Source organism: Ascaphus truei, chromosome 2 (genome assembly GCF_040206685.1).
Source record: "Ascaphus truei isolate aAscTru1 chromosome 2, aAscTru1.hap1, whole genome shotgun sequence".
NCBI classification, from domain to species: Eukaryota; Metazoa; Chordata; class Amphibia; order Anura; family Ascaphidae; genus Ascaphus; species Ascaphus truei.
Genome location: NC_134484.1, coordinates 469,912,281 through 469,928,437, shown reverse-complemented (window position 1 = coordinate 469,928,437; position 16,157 = coordinate 469,912,281). Strand labels below are relative to the sequence as shown.

Here is a 16,157-nt window from a genome sequence, read left to right as displayed (position 1 = left end):
CATACACTCGGGTGCTGAAAAATATACATGTAGCCCTGGTCTCCAGCAGCTCCTTGAGACCCCCCTTCTGTGGAGCAGCGCGGTCGCGGGTGCCGGCGGAGCCAGCGACGGACCCGACGGCTGCTCCCAAGGGTGGGGGCCGGAGCAGGGAGTAGCGCGTTACCTCCCAGACGTGGCCGGTTGCCGGGGACGCGATCGGGCCGTCGCTAGGGCCACGTTCGCGTTGCTGCGGTCCCGACGGCTGGGTAAGCAGGGCGCCGCCATTGCTATGTGCGTTGCGCATGCGCAGGGGCCAGATAGCTCGCGCATGTGCAGGGCAGGACTGTCAGCCCCCAGGGTGCATAGGGGCAGATCCACATGACCCCAGGGAGCCAATAGGGCTGGAGGATTGCCCTGGAGCAAAGAGATACATTTCGCGGACTTGGATCACGCTAGTTAGTCCAGATCAGGAGCAGCCAAGGGAAGGAGGTAGGGTACAGGAGTCAGTGACTCCCTGTACTAGGCCAGCAACCCCCAAGGCCCGAGATAGCTTAGTACCCCAGTAGAGTGAGTGTTGCCAGGGACAGCCTTCAGGCTAGGGACCCTGTCACTTACATTAGTTGGAGCTGAGAAGCAGGCACAGTGTTGTGCAGCACGTTGGCTGCAGGCACCCAGTGGGTTACAGCGCGTTGCTGTAGGCGCTGGGATACGTTAGCTAGTAGTGAGGTAGAGGGGACTTGGGCAGTACGGGAGGAGGTAGTGCGGGTGCAGGGGGTCAGGGACCCACTTGCATAGGATAGGCTACCCCGTAGGCCCCTATGAGTTTTCCCCAAAGCCATTACAGGCTGCTGTGCTGTAGGGACGGCCTATAGTACAGCGCGTATCACTGTAGTTTAGAAGGAACCATATAGGGACACAGCAGACGCTGCGCCACCGTGCAGCGAGTGGGCGCAGTTCTTCGATGCGGCTGTAGCAGTCCTCCGGGTGGGATCGTCCTGGAGGTGGTTACGGTGTTCTTCGGTCGCCGTAATCCTTTGCGAAGCCAGTTGGAGATCCGAGCACGGGAGTGCTCGGGCAGGTACTATTAACTCTACAAGTGCACCAACGGGCCCTTAGCTTAATAGTGACTGCGCAGTCACCCATATCCTCTCTCTGCAAGAGTGCGGGACATTGGGTGGGGATCTTATGGACACAGGGTGGGATCATCCTGTGTTGGGAAAGCGTCCTGCGAGGCGCAATAGTTAGTGTCTCCTCTAGAGAGGGACACCCGTCTTTCTGTGCATGTTTATGGTGTGTTATGTTTCACAAGTAAACGTTATTGGTTATCATACATTACGGTGTGTGGGTTATTGTATGTGTCCTGCGAGGAACCATTCCTGCTATGCTAGGAACCATCGCAGGTGGAGGCGCTGCACCGAGTACAAGAGTACTACTAGTCTTAATATAATTGCCCCAGGTTCCCCATGGCGGAAGCTCAGCCCTCCTGTGAGCCAAACAGGTAACGCACCACACCTGGTAACACTGTATGTTCTCCTCACCCACACTATATCTGTGATTGGGTGGGGTGGAACACCCGTTACATACACAAGAAGAAAAAGAGCCAAACTAATGTCCCCTAACCCCTTAATCACCTTAGCGGTTATTAACCGCTACAGTCATTAAGGGGTTAAGCCACCCTGACCCGATACCCACCCTTCACCCATTTATTTGTACAGTGGCTTCATCATGTATGTATGTATGTATGTATGTATGTATGTATATATGTATGTATGTATGTATATACATATATATATATATATACTGTATATGCATTGTTAACCAATATACAAATAAATGGTTAAGGATATACTGTACATGCCGAAATACAAATATGTCCAAATATCAAACAGCACCAAGCCAAATCAATAACTAAGAAATGCTAATAAAAACACTCAATTTGACAATGTGTAAATGATACAATTAATCTGTGCATCATGTATACTTTGCCAAGCAATGGTCAAAATCAAATAAACTATTCCAAACAAGATACTGTACAAACCAATCATTAAATACAAACAAAGCAAATCAACAGAATTAAATTACCATCAATTAATTAATCCAATGTCAAGTCAATTACAATCAAAATCAATTACACAGTTGAAATCCTAAAAACAAACCATTCACAAAAATAATCTATGTCAAAGTAACCACCATGTGACTAAATCTAACTTCCAAAAATCAGCCAAATAAATAATCTATTGCAAACAGCCTTTAAAATAACCTTCAAAAAATTACATGTACATTAAAAACACATTTGGACACAAAGCAGCAAATTCCAATTACAAAAAACATGAAAACAAGGCAAGCATACATTATGCAAACTCTGATTGGCTACCATACCATGTGAGGCCGGCCATGTTTGTTTGGGTGACGTCATCTTAAAGGCAAGAAGTCTACGCACTGGTTGACTCTATCGTTTTTCATTGCATATAGAGACAGATGACTGGTCTCTTATAGTGGTGTAGGTGAGTAGTTAGTAACCCTGGGTAATCAAATCATAGTATATCCTGCTACCATGCCTACTATTTAAGGTAAACATACTACCCACAGTATCTGTATGTCCTCTAAAAGAAATTGATCAACGCATCCCTTCACGGAGAAGGTGACCAAAAACAATAAAATAAATTAAAAACACGAGTTGTCTTTGTTATGTCAGAACTCTACAAAACAGGGAGGGCATCTATATATCAATGCGTGCGCATGTTAAGACGGGCATTTATTGAAACAAATGCACCTAGTCGCTCTTATGTCTCATAGGAAAGCAGAGTATGCAAAGCCTTCATTAAGACCTCTGGGGGATTGAGTCCCCAGCGTGAAGATCCACTTTGCCTCTCTGCGTAGGAGAGCATTATCTACAGTAGGTCTCCACCTCTTTGTCCCAAGGAGATAGAGTAAATGCCTTGAAAAGGTAATGGGTGGACATTGCCTTGGTGCGTTGGATTAACACGCCGCGCCACAGGAGTGTCACTATTTGTTCTTATAGTGCTGAGATGTTCAAGAATTCGACGCCGTAGTTGACGAGATGTTTTGCCAACATAGCATTTGCCACACTTGCATGTTGCCAAATAGATTACTCCACTACTTTTACAATTAATTTCTGACTGGAATCAGTTGTATGGAGGTTGTGGCACCTCCCCCAGAGCTCACGTCACCTCCCCCTTTTTAATTGGGGATCTTCTTATCTTGCTGCAGGTAAAGAATCTATTATGGTTCTTCCCCCTCATACAGAGGTATAGGGAACAGAATGCAGTGCAGTGTAGGACTTGCACTTATTATGGTTTACCTTGACGATTTGGTGTGCAAGCTTATGATTCTTTGGCCAAAATATCTAACTAAAAAAAACATATTTTATTATTATTAGTATTAGCATTATTATTAGTACTGAAGCATTATTTCTTGTAATTATTACCATGTATGTTTTGTCATTTGGACGTAGCACTGGGCACCCCCTGACTTTTACAATTAGTGACGTTTCGAAGTTGAAAGCTCTTACTTTTATCCCAATTAAAAAACTCCTTGCTGGAATTAATAAAGACACACACACACACACACACACACACACACACACACACACACACACACACACACACACACACACACACTTTTAAATATATATATGTGTATATATGTTCAAAACGGGACATATGGTCAGCCTATATAAGGAGCACACAGGTGTACAAATAGAATAACAAAGTTTATTGGAATTGAATAAAAACAAGGGACAAATAAAATAAAATGGTGGGGGGCCAAGCCTGGAACCTCAAGGGAGGAAGACTCAGTGTAAGATAAGGACCATAATAAACAATGTCTGATAAAGTCAAAATCAGAACACTAGATCAGGAGCCACACACGGGAGTCTACTGATATGGGTGTGCATGGATTGTTGGAAAACAGGGGGGATTAACTACATAAATGTTTGCAAGCATAATAACTAGCTAACACCAAAATGCTTGAATGCCTGAATGCCACAATAAAACAACATGCAACACAATCAAACATGCAGGGGAAGCAGCTGTGATGTATACAGAGGAAGAGCAAAATTCAACACACACTCACACACCAGGGATCCAGGCACTTACAGCAGCCAGGAGGACAGACAGAGAGAGGACTCCGTGAGCAGCGTGGCACAGGACAGACTTGACTTTTGTGTTGGGGGTAGTTGGGAGCGCTCGGCACAGCAGGCTCCAAAACAGCCGTCCAATCCTCTGCTGCCCGGCACCTGCGGGGGCGCGCGCGCATGCTCGCTAGTGCATCCATGTGTCTGCTCGGGGGGCTGCGTTACAGTTTGGAGCGCTCGGGGGAGGGAGCCGAAAAAGGGGCAAAATAGGCTTTTAGATAGGAAAGACGGGATGGTCTGTAAATAGTGAAAAAACGGGACTGTCCCGTTCAAAACTGGACGTATGGTCAGTTTATCTTTAGATATATGCCTCTTTGCATATCAGGGCTGCCTTTCTATATATTGTGTAACCCATGTTCCCCTCCACCCCCAGACACAGATCGTATATCTAGGGTGTAGTGAGGGCTGGCTACATGTAGCTGGGTGGTGCGTACCTGCTGGTAACAGGAGGGCCTGAGTCTCCCGCGGTGATGTTGGGGATAACAGGATCAGGCTTCTGGGGTAATGGCCTTTCATTCTTTAGTGGTGCAGCGCCTCCATTCTCTATAATTCCCCAGGGATGTGGGGTAGGACCCTTACAGAGAAAGAACCCTGGCCCCAGGGTGAATGCTCCAGATCACACACACAGTCTTTTTGTAAAACAGCACAGGTCTTTATTGTCTCTTGTCTCAGTAGCAGCACACAGCAGCAAGTCTTGAGCAGCAGGCTTCCAAATGTAACAGTATTCCTCCACTCCTCTCCTCCAGGAAGGTCTCCAGCAGGATGGTATGTGGGGGACCTCAATACCCCCAATGCCCACCTCAGAGGGTATCCTCTGGGTGGGGGTTGATTCTCCCCATCACCCCTCAGCAGGGTGTGGAGCATTGGTCCACTATAGCTGGTTCAGCTCTTCACACACTCCAAACTCTAAGGACAGTCTCTTTGTTGTCCCAGCATCAGACTAGCTCCTCTCCTCTCTGCTCCCAGGACAGAGCAGAACTCCTTCCCTCCAACTCCCAGGACAGACAGACTAGAACTAACTGTCACTCACAGGAGCAGTCCACTAAATAGAGTCAGCAATACCGCATCGTGCCTTAGTGCTTGGGAGATAAGAGAGAGAACAGACCCCGCATCCACAAGACTGCACAATAAAGATAACCAATAAAATATATATATATATATATATATATATATATATATATATATATATATATATATACACACTCTGTGAGTATGTCAGTAGTGCTAAAAGGGCCAATTGATATGTAAACAGGAGAGAAAGAAGCCCAAGAAGATAGCACTCTGGTATACCGTAGGCAATATCAAAAACACATTTTATTAATTAGATGTCACAAAACAGAATAAAAGATAGCACAGAAATGTAAAAACATGGCATAGATCCCCTGTTAGTAAACCAAAGCAGTATGCTGGCTAGCATGTCTGTCATGTAATATAGAAACACTGTAAGAAGCCAGGTAAATAGATGATAAATATCCCTAGCTTAAATACAAATCCTAGAAGAATAGTACAACTTCTTAAGGAAAAACAACAAACAGTGCTACTCTGAGGCAGTAAGAGAATTGCTGAGAATAAATCACCCATATACTGTATACAAGAAATGTGGGAAAGCTGGGACCAGAGCCTCACATAGAAGTGAAGTCTCTTCATGAAGTATCATGGGACTGATAGAATAATGGTAGTGTAGCCCTTTTTGTGAACCGGCCGACCCACCCAATCCCACATTGGCCCCTCGTGGTCTAACCGGTCCCTTTACCTGCAACACACCTGCTCTAAAGGACTACTGGTACTGCATAACCTGTGTGGCTCCAGGAGATCTGAGCCTCCGCTAGCTGGGAGCCTGGGGAAACCCTTACCCTTACTTGGTGCAGCGCCTCCACTTACCCAGGATCCCCCGTGAGGGAAGATAGCCCTGAGTAAGAAATACAATAACACTTATAGATAAACAATACTAACTCTTTACTTAACACACATATAACACATTACATAACATAACCATAACCAGATGCTCTACCCGCATCACATCAACCCAATGTCTGGTGTACCCCAACCAAGTGTCCTGTGATCACCCCACACCCAATGTCTCGTAACTCCTACGGAGGTCGTGGGTGACTGCGCAGTCACTATTTAAGCTAGGGCCCAGTTGGTGCACTTTATAAGAATGAAGATACCTTCCGAGCACTCCGATGCTCGGGACCGCAACTTTCTTCTCAAAGGGTCAGACGTCCGTCTGATCCTTTCCAGGTACTCTGCCGGTGGACCCCAACGAGGGTCCCACCGCTCAACGGAAACTGCAACCGGACCACGGCAACACCAACCGCGTGGGAACAGCAACCGCCGCTATCCCTATCACTAACCACTGCTAGAGCGACAGCAACCCTAACCTAGGGCCTGTCCCTGAGGAACCGCAACCTGGGATGGCTTGGGGAAAACTCCTAGGGCCTGTGGACAATAACCGCCCCCCTTCCCCTAGCTACCCAGTCTCAACTGTATCTGCTAATCCTAGCAGCCTAACACACCTGCAGCCAACATTCAGCTTACACTGTCAGCCTGCAGGGATTCACACCGTGCACACACACTGCACGCACTGCGCACAGCACATGCAGCGACACACACCCAGACAGCTGCAATCACACACAGCCACCTGGATCCCGCAGCAATCCCACTGCTAGCACACTGTGCCTCTTTGACAGTGCCCACAGCACTCTCCGCTGTGGCACTACCAAACCAGCACTTCCCACACTCAAGGGTCACCTCCCTAGCTAAGGCGTCCCTCCTCAGTCTAAGGCTTCCCTCTTCAGTTACCCCCTACCCTTACCCGGGAATTGGGGCCTGCCTGGGGATCTAGGGAGAACCCTTACCTGATGCAGGAGCCACGAGCTCCCTGCACCCTTCCTACTCCTTCCTCTGCTCCTTCCTGACTGCTGTTGCAAAGCCCGGGAAATGTATCTCTTTTCCCGGGCTGAGCTTCCTTCAGCCCTATTGGCCACTAGGGAGCACCTGACCTCTGCCTCCCTAAGCCTCCTGGGAATTGTAGTTCCCAGGGGCTGCCTAATGCATTGGGGCCGCGTGCGTGCTTCCCTCGCGCATGCGCGAACCCCTAATGGCCGCCTCAACCTTCCTATCCTCTTCCCTACTCTCGCGCGACCTCTCCCTAGCCCTGGAGTCCTATCGCGCGCTGGCCGCCTCCTGCGCATGCGCGAACCTACGCGCAATGGCGGCGCACTCTCTCCTAGCCGCCGAGCCGGTGGCAACGCGATCGCGGCCTTAGCGACGGCCCGATCACGTCCCCGGCAACCAGCCTGCACCGCTCCCTGCACTGGCCCCCACCTTCGCGTTCTCCCGGCGGGTTCACCGCTGCCTCCGGCGGCACCCACGACCACCCGGTGAGCGCGGAGGGAGGTCAGGGAGCTAAATTTTACCTCGGGGCTACATTCTCCCCCCCGCAGAATCCCAACGCCCTCGCTTGGGTAGCAGCCATACATGTTGTTATATAATGGAAAATGCATTGTAAACAGTACATTATACACAAGCAATTTCCCATTTGTACCCAACATCATTCCCGCATGGATACCCGAGGCCAGCTGAGTTTCAGATTGGAGTGCCCCTAACAGACTGGGTGAGGGTATCCCACCTTGACTCCTGTGAGTCTTTTGGATCTCAAGACCTGTCCCTTGCACCAACCCACCTTCTCCCCCTCGCAGAAAAAATAGTAAGGGGTCCGGGGTATTGACCCTTTCCGGATCCTCCGGTCTCGTCTCACGGGAGACAGGGAGGCTCAGTCTCTTTCCTCGATCCACCACATGGCGAACATAGCGCTCCATCGCGCACCTGGGAGAGGCCACAACTACCAGAGCGGTCTCAACAGAGTCTTTGTCCGCTCCAACAATCCCTTTAACGGTGACTTCGTCCGCGGACGGCACCACGTCTTCGGGTAGGCCCGGTTCTTGAGAAGGCCAAGCTTGGAGACTCCTCGCGCAGGAGTATGTGTCGCTCCGGTCCGCTACACCGGATCCCTTGATGAGGTCGGAGTCGTTCCACGATCCGCAGAGATCTTCTGGGGGAGACACCTCCACCAGGACGCGATGACGGGGTGAGCCCATCGCCCGGGTGACCCTACCTTTGGAGTCACCAGGCTCCACGATCACCGGGGAGCCCACGCCCGACACCCCTGGGGCAGTCAACTTACCCCCGTCGTTGTCGGCAGGTACTGATCCCAAGCCTGGGACCGCTGGTACCTCGGTGGTAGGCCGGACTGGCAGTTGCAGGGCACACGGGCCCACATCATGGTCTGGATCAGTTGAGACGGTTGCTTCAGTGACCTCACTGGAGTGGTCCGCCGGCAGGCGCATCACCACGCTCGGTTGGTCGCTGGACTCATCACACAAGGGCGGGGGTACAAGCACCTTACCCTGGCCTTCCGGAATCTGGGGTTCTGGTCTCGGTGGTTCCTGCTCGGGAACCGGGTCTGGAACCGACATCTGGGGTTCCGACGTCTGGAGCTCCGCCTTCAGCGGCTCCGCCTCAGCGTCTGGCAAGTTCACTTGGGCACACGGGCCCTCCACCACCTCCATCGCTGAAGTGGAAAAATTAGTAGCGGCTTCACCCACCTCGGTATCACCATCAGGCGCCTCTTTCTCCGCAGGTTCCGCCCTCAGAGGTTCCTGCTCTTCCTTCTCAGGGAAAGAATAATCCAGTTCTGCTACAGTGTCCTCCCCCACTGGCAGCTCGGTAGGCTGCGGCAGTTTGGGTTGCAGGAACTGCGCCGCACAGTCAGGGCACTCGGGCCCTCGGGTCAGTTCACCCACAGGACACTCACATTCATGCAGACGGCCGTGCAGGCATTCTTCCCCGTCTACCACGGTCATCGTGAGGGCGACGGCTAACTCAGGGGACCCGTCCGCCCAGCCACCAGTCGCCTTCCAGTCTCTTAATGCACACGGGCACACCACCATTGACAAGTCTAAATGGGGGGCCCGTACGATTCTATACAGCCAAGGGTGCTTTTCTCGGCATCCCTTGCTTTCCTTAGGGGGAACAGAATTGGCTGATTTCTGCTCACGACACTCCCTCCCCCTGGTGGACTCTAGAGGAAAAGCAGCACAGTCTTTTGGGGAATGTTGCAAACTCTGTTCTGAGTCACTCACAGTGTGGGGGCGGGGCTCTGGCTTTCCCGCCAGTCCTGGGAGAAGGGTTGCAACATTTTCCTGTGCATGCTGGCAGTCAGCCGCACACGTGCCATTTGGATTTGGCGGGAGCCGCCATTTTAGGTGGGGCTCACGGTCAATGTCTATAGGGCTCTCGGTGCAGGTAGAAACTGCCAAGTCAGGGTAGATAAAGGGGCACCCATCAGTCGGACCCCCGGGCAAATTTAAGAACTTAGGGCCATCTTCCTCGCTTAGGGTCTGGCCTACATATATCAGGACAGTACTCCATTGCACGGTGTCATCATACCTTCGCCCTCTGACCCACGTACCCGACAGTCCAGGGAGCTTCCGAACCTGCGCCTGGACATCTAACAAGGGCACGCCAGCCGGGACTGCCCCCACAGCAACCACGCGGTTAGGATTCACGTTTACTTTCAAGGCCCAAGCGTAGACCTCCTGCTTTGAGAGCACCCACATGGTGGAACAAAAATAGGACACAATTTTAGCAAAAACATGTACAGGGCACCCCAGGTCTGATCTCTCAGCAGCGCCTCCAAATGTAGCCCTTTTTGTGAACCGGCCGACCCACCCAATCCCACATTGGCCCCTCGTGGTCTAACCGGTCCCTTTACCTGCAACACACCTGCTCTAAAGGACTACTGGTACTGCATAACCTGTGTGGCTCCAGGAGATCTGAGCCTCCGCTAGCTGGGAGCCTGGGGAAACCCTTACCCTTACTTGGTGCAGCGCCTCCACTTACCCAGGATCCCCCGTGAGGGAAGATAGCCCTGAGTAAGAAATACAATAACACTTATAGATAAACAATACTAACTCTTTACTTAACACACATATAACACATTACATAACATAACCATAACCAGATGCTCTACCCGCATCACATCAACCCAATGTCTGGTGTACCCCAACCAAGTGTCCTGTGATCACCCCACACCCAATGTCTCGTAACTCCTACGGAGGTCGTGGGTGACTGCGCAGTCACTATTTAAGCTAGGGCCCAGTTGGTGCACTTTATAAGAATGAAGATACCTTCCGAGCACTCCGATGCTCGGGACCGCAACTTTCTTCTCAAAGGGTCAGACGTCCGTCTGATCCTTTCCAGGTACTCTGCCGGTGGACCCCAACGAGGGTCCCACCGCTCAACGGAAACTGCAACCGGACCACGGCAACACCAACCGCGTGGGAACAGCAACCGCCGCTATCCCTATCACTAACCACTGCTAGAGCGACAGCAACCCTAACCTAGGGCCTGTCCCTGAGGAACCGCAACCTGGGATGGCTTGGGGAAAACTCCTAGGGCCTGTGGACAATAACCGCCCCCCTTCCCCTAGCTACCCAGTCTCAACTGTATCTGCTAATCCTAGCAGCCTAACACACCTGCAGCCAACATTCAGCTTACACTGTCAGCCTGCAGGGATTCACACCGTGCACACACACTGCACGCACTGCGCACAGCACATGCAGCGACACACACCCAGACAGCTGCAATCACACACAGCCACCTGGATCCCGCAGCAATCCCACTGCTAGCACACTGTGCCTCTTTGACAGTGCCCACAGCACTCTCCGCTGTGGCACTACCAAACCAGCACTTCCCACACTCAAGGGTCACCTCCCTAGCTAAGGCGTCCCTCCTCAGTCTAAGGCGTCCCTCTTCAGTTACCCCCTACCCTTACCCGGGAATTGGGGCCTGCCTGGGGATCTAGGGAGAACCCTTACCTGATGCAGGAGCCACGAGCTCCCTGCACCCTTCCTACTCCTTCCTCTGCTCCTTCCTGACTGCTGTTGCAAAGCCCGGGAAATGTATCTCTTTTCCCGGGCTGAGCTTCCTTCAGCCCTATTGGCCACTAGGGAGCACCTGACCTCTGCCTCCCTAAGCCTCCTGGGAATTGTAGTTCCCAGGGGCTGCCTAATGCATTGGGGCCGCGTGCGCGCTTCCCTCGCGCATGCGCGAACCCCTAATGGCCGCCTCAACCTTCCTATCCTCTTCCCTACTCTCGCGCGACCTCTCCCTAGCCCTGGAGTCCTATCGCGCGCTGGCCGCCTCCTGCGCATGCGCGAACCTACGCGCAATGGCGGCGCACTCTCTCCTAGCCGCCGAGCCGGTGGCAACGCGATCGCGGCCTTAGCGACGGCCCGATCGCGTCCCCGGCAACCAGCCTGCACCGCTCCCTGCACTGGCCCCCACCCTCGCGTTCTCCCGGCGGGTTCACCGCTGCCTCCGGCGGCACCCACGACCACCCGGTAAGCGCGGAGGGAGGTCAGGGAGCTAAATTTTACCTCGGGGCTACAGTAGTAATACCAAAACAAGCTTAAATAGCGATGCAGACAATCGGTCCTGTTGAAGAGACAGATTGCGAGCGATGTTGAGCCAGATACACTTAACACACAGTCCTGAGATGCACGTGGTGCTCAGCACAATCCTGCGTACATGTATAAAAAAGTCACAGAACATACAAAAAGCAACAGCTTAAAGTGGTATAATTACGTATCCCAAGTGGGGGAGAAACCAGGGGATCCTGCCTACAGCACCCACTCCTTATATATATGTAGCCGGGCTCCCCTCTCTCGCACTCAATTGTTGTATTGTGGGAAGGTTGCAGTAGGACAGACGTATCGGAGGTTCCGCAACTTCAGGGCGCCTCCATATTGATTGCTGGCGCAGGCACAGCAGGGCGTGGAGTTGGCTAGGGAGCAGAGGTCGCGCATGCGCGGGCACAGCTGCCAAAGCCCGCGAAGGAGGGACGGTTCCTATAGGGTGGAGCGCAAGGGACTACGAGTCCCAGCAGTCACCGCGAGACCATGTGACGCCAGGGAGCCTATCGGGTGGCTAGAATATCGGGAGGAAGGTAGAAAGGGTTTGACGGAGCGCGCACGTTGTTAGAGCTAGCGGGAGGAGGAAGGAGACGGAGCTCCATGTGTAGGGAGGCCAACAGCCCCTATACTAGGCCTTATACCCCGGCCCAGTTAGGCCCTGGGTCCCCGTAGAGTGGAGCGGATATAGGGATTGGCCCCAGACAGGTTCCAGTTACCCTTACTGTACATCTACAGAGACCAGTTCAGAGACAGTTGCATGTTTAGCAGAGGTCTGGGCTCAGACCCCGCTACCGTTGCTGCAGTCATCCGGGTGGGATCGCCCTGGACGGCTATTCCTGACTCCAGTCGGCATCTGATCCTTTGTGAAGCTCCTTGGCAGACCCCGGCACTGGAGTGCTCGGCAGGTACAATCACCAAGTGCACCAACGATACTATATTATATTCACACAGGACATAGTGGCTGCGCAGTCACCCATACCTATCTATCTCACTTGAGGGTGGGGGACATATTGTGTGGGGTTACTGGACACGGGGTGGGATCACCCAGTGGAGGTGGGAGCGTCCTGCGAGACGCGGTAGTTAGTGTCTCCTCTAGCGAGGGGCACCGGTTGATACATACTATATATGCTGCCCATGCTAATTGAGTAAAGTCATTTGGTTGTTTTACATGCTGTGTGTGTGTGGAGTGATATACAATTGTCCTGCGAGGAACCACTCCCCCTCTGGTGGGAGCCATTGCAGGTGGAGGCGCTGCACCCAAATACGAGGTTATTCATATTATTACGTGTGCCCCAGGCTCTCCGTGGCGGAGGCTCAGTACCTGCGAGCCTACAGGTTATACAGCATTTGGTAGCGGACTGTGTTCACTAGGAAACAGGCCTACATACATATATACACATATATATATATATATATATATATATATATATATATATATATATATATAAAACGGGTTTTCCCCCCTCCAATTACCTGTTGGCTCGCAGGAGGGCTGAGCTTCCGCCACGGGGAACCTGGGGCACTTATACTAGGGATACTAACTTACAACGATGCAGCGCCTCCACCTGCGATGGCTCCCACCAGAGGGGGAGTGGTTCCTCGCAGGACAATCAATACTCACACACAGTGATATATATATATATATACCTAGTGACTTTACTTCTTCTGAAACACAACATATAACAACAACATCTTACATAACCTGTGCCCCTCTCTAGAGGAGACACTTACTGCGTCACACAGGACGCTTAAGCTAACTTGCACCACGGCGGGTGCCCACACTTTATGCGTCACGGCGGACGCTAACCTCTATGCGTCGCGGCAGACGCTAACCTCTATGCGCCACAGCGGACGCTAACACCTCTAGGCGTCACGGTGGACGCTAACACCTCCCCAGAGTGATCCCACCCCGTGCCCAGTACACCCAACCCAATGTCTCGCACACCCAAATCATGTACCAATATGTGTGTGTGACTGCGCAGCCACTATGTCTGGTGATAGGCCTTGTTGGTGCACGTGGGGATGTGGATTACCTGCCGAGCACTCCAGTGCTCGGACCTGCCGCAAACTTCTCAAAGGATCCAGGCGATCTCTGGCACGATACCCGGATCCACTAATGGAGGGTCCAGTAGGGGCGATCCCCCTCTGGAAACAGTCCAACTCTTTCCCAGCAACCGATCAATGTTCGTGGTACACTACTAGCCAATAGATAATGGGACAGGGTCCCTAACCTAGGGCCTGTCCCTACAATACTCAGCTGGGATGACTCAGGGCTATCTGGGGCCTAGGGGATTGCTGGCCTAGTGCAGAGAGTCACTGACCCTGCACCCTACCTCTTTCCCCTAGCTGCTCCGGTCACCAACTGCTGTCTGCAAAAACCCCGCGAATTGTATCCGTTCCCTGCAAGCAGGGAGCTCCTGCAGCCCTATTGGCTCCCTGGCGTCACATGGGGTGCTGCTGGGGCTCATGGGAATTGTAGTCCTCTTAAAGAGCCTTCCTTGGTAGGTTAGGGCTTCGCGGGCTTTCTCCTCCCCTTCTCGCGCATGCGCGATCTCCCTGGAGTCCTCCCGGCGCTCCTACGCCCTGCGCATGCGCAGCGCATCCTGCAATGGCGGCGCCCTGCTCCGCGTACCGCCGCGGCCCCAGCAACCGGCCCGCTCGCATCCCCGGCAACCGGCCCGACCGCGTCCCCGGCAACCCCAAACAACACGCGGCTCGCGTGACAGAAGGAGGGGGGTGAGTGCGCAAGGGGGGACCTGGCTACACATATATATATATAACTTGTCCACCTTAGCTCTCTGTGTCAACACGACTGACACCGGTGGATCAAGGTATAGATAGTTAGTAATATCATGCCCACACCACTAGCAAGTTCCAATAGCAGTAATTTATTGCATATACACTTGCTTATCTCCACAGCAGCGTGTCTCAGTTGCTAGATTATTATATTCCACATCCCGTCCACTAGCTATAGTTAGGGATAGAGGTGGGATTTATACATATATTTTTGTATTTGAGTCTCATGCTATTCAAGCGCTATTTTAATTTATTCTGTGTTGATGTTCGTATATCTTGTTTAATAAAATGTAATTATTTTTACTATTAGTAGAGGCTGCGTACGTCCAACAAGGGTCTTCTCTCACGTGCTTTTACCCTGATAGCACAACTCTAGTAAGTTTTGATCATATCGGTAGGCTGAGCAGGAATTTTTGTGTGTTTTTTGTGTGCTTAGTTCATGGGATCCATAACCAGCCCGCTGGGTTTCCCTGCATTGTACAAACTGTACTACAATTATCATCACTTACTCCTCATCATTATTCTATCTGTACCTGATAGCACCGTATACACAGATAGACACACACACACACACACAGTGATATACAGGAGAATAACACAAACTAACACAATGTAAAGGGAATCCCAGCCTCCTGTAGAAATAACTTATTGATACATTACTTACCTCCTGTATCCTAATTACTTTACGTACTGCCTCAGACTCACATGGAAATCCTTCTGTGCCTGTTACATTGTGACTGGATAGAGAGCAACAGGAAATCACATGATCATTTTCTCCAATCACAGGACAAAACCAAAAGGCCTCATTAGATATGTGTTTTTTTTTTTTGTCTCAGATTACCTGAGCCTGGCACACATCAGATCTCTCAGTGATTTACAGATAGAAAGATCCGGGCTGCAAACTGAGGACAATAAGAATGTTCCCTTACACTTCCTGCCATATTATTTCCTCTCTCTGTGCCAGAGCACGTGGTAATGTTATATACAGGGAGCTAGTTACTAATGCTGCCACTTATAAGAATATATATGTAGCCCTTACCCCCCCCCCCCCCCTAAGTGGGATTGTGGGGTCTGCTTCTCTAGCTACTCCATTTAGGTATTTATTTGCAGGTACAGATCTCACAGCATTGCCTAGCTTTCTCCTTAGACCTGATCATACTAATGGTTCTCCTCCTAGGCCTCCTAGTGAGACCCAGGGTAGCTGGTACTCACTCCACAGGGGGAGGAGAGAGAGACAGAGAGAGAACCCCTTACTTTTAGGAGATTACCAGTATTTATACCCTATGGGTGTGACTGTAACTCTGTCTCATAACAAGACAGATCTGGATACTGATAGGCCATCACATCCAGTATGTGGTCCTATCAGTACCCACCTCTCAGGCTGGCACTCTCTGGCTGTTGCTAGGCCCGCCCTTGGATACATCTAATGTATCCAAGGCTGCAAAAGCACACATGGCCTTTTTGAAGGAATTAGCCCATCCACTGCCTGCATGTAACGCGTAGCTCACCACAAACGAAGCGCGACCGCGGTGCTGAGGTAGGGAATTGAGTAACGCCAAGCCACAGCCACGCGGGCGCGCCTAGAATGTAGATTGGTCGTGCAAGCCAGGTCAGGTGTATAGACGTGAGAGTAGTAGAGGGTACTTGCCAGATCAGGATTGGAGAGTAGCGGATCGTCGGGGTACGTAGGCAAGTTCAGTATTGGAGAGTATCGGATCCTCGGGGTACGTAGCCAGGTTCAGGATTGG

The 16,157-nt window shown here is 51.4% G+C and overlaps 1 protein-coding gene across 1 annotated transcript in view; it reads right to left on the bottom strand.

Annotated features, from left to right (window-relative positions):
- The window catches only part of LOC142488345 (uncharacterized), a 46,763-nt gene extending 31,622 nt beyond the window's left edge, over window positions 1-15,141 (bottom strand). Inside the window, exon 1 of the mRNA XM_075588742.1 lies at window positions 15,074-15,141. The gene's annotated coding sequence lies outside the window, so the exon portion shown is untranslated. The remainder of the gene's footprint in view (window positions 1-15,073) is intronic.
- Window positions 15,142-16,157: the final 1,016 nt, after the last annotated feature.